Source organism: Leptidea sinapis, chromosome 29, assembly GCF_905404315.1.
Source record: "Leptidea sinapis chromosome 29, ilLepSina1.1, whole genome shotgun sequence".
NCBI lineage: Eukaryota > Metazoa > Arthropoda > Insecta > Lepidoptera > Pieridae > Leptidea > Leptidea sinapis.
The window spans coordinates 4,170,342-4,175,111 of NC_066293.1; positions in this window are offsets into that span (position 1 = coordinate 4,170,342).

Consider the following 4,770-nt stretch of genomic DNA (forward strand, 5'->3'; position numbering starts at 1 on the left):
TTTACTTACATTTCAATAACCTATCCACATAAAGCATTGGAATATAACTATATTAGACGCAACTATAGATAGAAAAGATCTTGTCATTGAACGGTGACAGCAATGTTTCCGTAAGTTAAACTAAGAGTAGATAGGTTATCAAAAACGGCCGCAAATCTTTGACACTATGCAAGGATTTATATTGTATACAATGTTGGCTATTTAATACATAAATAAATAAACACCTTTGCATTTTGAATATATATATTTTGAATAGAAGGCTAGAGGGCGCTAAGCGAGTGTAAACATTGACTTAGTGTTTAAAAATTGAAATTAATAGAAAAAGTGCACATATAGGAGTGAATTAAGTTAATAAATATAGTTTAAGTTCCAATAAAACATATATAGTGTTAGCAAAACTTGATATTCGGTTAATATAGTAAAAAGTGCAGTTAAAATGTAGTGATCTTGTGCTCTGAACTATTGCATCATCCTTCAAAAGCTAAGTGACTTGTTGTAATATACCTACACAACATTACATTACAGCCACCTGATTGAAGGAGATTATAAGAGAAGTACTTTTTGTAGTGTGAACAATATAAATTATTTTATTAAGTATCTGTAATTATAATTAAATTTTGTTAATATAATTGCTATATGCTAAGTAATTTTAAATTTTTAAAATAAAACATACTGGCGCCATCTAGCTTGTCAACATAATATTATATTTATAAGGTTGTTTATAAATCTTTTGAATACATAGCTTAAAAATATATTACCTAGGCATTAAAATAGCAAAAAGGAATTTTACTGCTTGGTCTTTTTCACGATGAACTCACCCCCGAAATGCGCTGGATGCCGAAATGCCTTACCTAAGAAAGAATATTTACAGTGTTTAACATGTAAAGGACAATACGACTTGGATTGTGCCAGCGTGACGTACAAACTGTATTGTTTGATGCAACGTAAGGATAAATGGAACTGCCCTGAGTGCCTTAATAAAATACCAAAAAGAGGCAATACCAATACTCCAGTTCGAAACATTGACACAACAATGGACGAAGTCCGGCAACATGTAACGAACAAGTGTGAATGATCTAAGCGTACTCAAAAAAATACAGAGAATGAAAATGTCACGTTGCGTGTAAAAAATCCATCAGCTCGGTCTACAACTACGGATACTACAGCAGAGTTCTCAATAATGGAAGAACTGAAACTACACATGAGTGAGCTATTTAACTCACAAATGACTGGCATTAAGGACGCTATTATTAATTTAAAGGACACCATTAAGGCGCAAAACTCCCGTATTCAACAGCTTGAAGATCGAGTGTCGCAATTAGAAAAATCGACCGATTTGTCAGTTTTGGAGAACAAAATACAGAAGCTCAGTATAAAAATAGTCGAACAAGGGCAAACATTATTAGCAAACGATATCGAAATCTCTGGGTGTCCGGAAGTTCAGAACGAAAGTGCAATGCATATTATTAAGACCGTTGCACATAAAATAGGCATCAGTATCAATGAGAAAGATATTGTCAACGTGGAGCGAGTCGGGCCCAGGCGTCCAGAAGAGAAAGACAAACCGTATAGACCACGACCGCTTATCGTGCGTCTTACACGCCGCCCGCGTTCGCCGTGGCCTTAACACCGAAGGCCTGCAGCTTCCAGGCCCTACACGCTCTCTCTATATAAATGAACGTCTCAGCGGACACAACCGATACTTATTTCAGAAAGCCCGCTTATTAGCCAGGTTGACCTGGTGTTATGTGATCACCACCGCCCACATTCTCTTGCAACACCAGAGGAATCACAAGAGCGTTGCTGGCCTTTAAGGAAGGTGTTTTTTTGAAGGTACCCATGTCGTATCGTCCCGGAAACACCGTTTCATTTTTGTAAAATGTTTTGTATCTATATAATTAAAGAATACAGAATATTAACCTTGCTGGCCCATATTTATTTCCAAGGTTCAAAATCAAGAGAATCTTCCAACTGTAAAAACCAACCTGGGAGTTCAGGCACCTCTCGCTCGAATTCTTCGCGAGTACAATAAGTTAAACGATACCAATTCAGAACTTGATATATTCGGTGGAGGGCCGGTCAGGTTTATGTTGTTAAACAATTAGCTGGTACCCAATCTGCATTTGTCAAATAAGTAGTTTTTCTTTTTTTTTTTCGTCTTCATTATTTTAATAAGTTAAAGTTATAATTTGTACTTTCATTTTTTATTTTGTTTTTATTATAGCTTAGATAGTATTAGTTCTATTTTTCAGAAGTAATTAGTGAGTATTTTTTGTAATTTTTATGCTCACCATAATTGTCGTATACTATAGAACTACTAATTGTAACATTAGATTAAGAAAATTGTATTGTATATAATGTGGTGTGCTTTAATAAATAAATAAATAATTATTATAAGTGTTTGTTATTTAGTAAAATAATGCAGTTTTTCAGTTTAGTAGAAAATTATGATGGAAGAGCAAAAATCCTCAAGTAATTCGTTTGAGAAGTATTCGTGAATTTCATCTTCCGTAACGGAAGTACTTAAAAATCAGAATTATTTTATTTTTAGACAAAACATAACTAATTTCAAGTCAACTAACAGATCGCAGACATATATTCGTAGGTATTTGACATTAACTTTAACGCTAACCACCCAGTATCCGGCGGTTATTGCTAACGCTAAAATTGACGTTATTTAACGCTCGTTCTAATTCAACTTCAAATATTTGAATTCGAAATAGAATTTAAAATCACATATTGAGCGTCAAAAATCTATCAGCCATTCGCAATAGTATAACTCAGACCTGAGAAGATCGGGCGCAAAAACTCAGCGTGAGTTTTTTTTTAATTGGTTACAGTATATTCTGTTGTATCGTACAATAAAATTTATAATAAAATAGCCTGAGGGCGTTCGCTCCATTCCCAGTCTGTAGTATCATTAAGAAAATCTTTTATTTTATAGTTTTCATTACCACACAAACTTTTTTAACAATTCCTTTGAATTTGGCTACACATTTGTTTTGTAAATTTTCTGGGATCACGTTCTAAATCATATGATTCGTTCTTACAAGCGGTAAAACTCATTTGATGCTAAATCGTTAATTTGAAGTGCGACGACGAACACCTCAAAAACGAAAACCAGCGACTGCTAAAACCGAAATTTGCGACTGCGAAACCCCACGCAAAAGAAAACTATTAGAAAAAGTTAAAAAAAGAGTCACCTTTTAATCAAAAATCTGCACAAAAAAGTGGCTAATATAGAAAAAAAATCATCGCCTGTATTGAAAAGTCTCATAGAATCCAGTGTGAGAAATGTAAAAGGGAAATCGAAAGGCCGTCGTTGGACTGAATTAAATAAAAGTGTGGCACTTGCCTTCTATAAAAAGTCTCTGAAGGCATATAGATATTTAAGCCAAATATTATCGATGCCGAATTTGCGAACATTACAGACAATTTTACAGAAAATTTCAAATTCAAAATCGAGCCAGGTTTTTATGGTTTAGGTTAGGCTTAGGCTTACTTGTAAGCAAAAGCTGAAAAACTGAACGATGAAGATAAAATTTGTGTTATTTTATTCGACGAAATGGCATTTAAAAGCAGACTTATTTATAATAGTGTAGCAGACAAAATTGATGACTACTATGATCTGGGTGAAGAAGGTGGACGGTCTGCAAAAATTGCAGATCATGCTCTTGACTTAAAAAAATGAAGCAACCCATTGCACATTATTTCGTGAAGGGAACAAATGCGAGAGAAAAATTAATTATAATTATTAAATCGAATTTAACCTCGTAAGGACCATTGTCCTCATATGAACACATAATCATCATTTTTAGTGCATTGGTCTGCACTGGTCTGCATTAAAAAAATATTTTTATATATTTTTTAATTATCAACCAGTGGCCTCATGTGATGACATAATAGAAATTGCCTACAGTAATTCAAAAAATCACACCATTTGAGTCTTTAGTCTAACGGGATTGGCTGAAATGAACCATTCAATTTGACAGTTGTGTGGGCAATCCAATCACAGAGTTTTAAAATATTTTTGAATAAGTGGCAAACATGGCCGGTCGACGCAATCACGGTAAGTTCAATCTGTAATTACTTAATTAATCTCTCGCATTAGTTTGTCTTATTTATATATTTATAAAAAAAAACCTTATTGAATAATGTAAAAAAAAACACCAGTAAGTTTTAAGTTGGCAGCACTGAACTTTTATTATCTTTGGTACAGCAACAATGTGAATTTGTAATCAAGTGACTCTTGCTGAAATAAATAAAATACATACATAGTTAATTTAAAGTTGTTTTCTCCTAGTTGGTTAGGTCCAAAACCCTGCAAAAGGATATGGGCCCAGCGTTTTAACCTAGGAGTGGAAGAAGATCGCGGTAAAAAGGGAGTTCGCGGTCAAAAGCGAAAAATACAATACAGCAAGTAGAATGGAGTCCGAGGTGTTCGGAACAAATACATTTGCTTCAACAAGTAGCATTCAGCTGGAAGGAGTACAAAACTGGCCGATATGGAAATTTCAAATAAAAGTGTTGTTAAAGCACATAACGTGTTCCACACTGTCGGTGAAACCTGCCCAACAGCGGCAGAAGAGAAAACAAAATGGATGCAAGCTGACGCAAGGGCCCAAGGCATTCTAGTAACCCGAATAACACCATCCGTAATGATTCACATACAAAACTGTGAAACGGCTAGAGAAATGTGGAATAAACTGACTACTGTTTATGAACAAAATTCTGAAATATCACTACATCTTCTACAGCAAAAATTTTTCG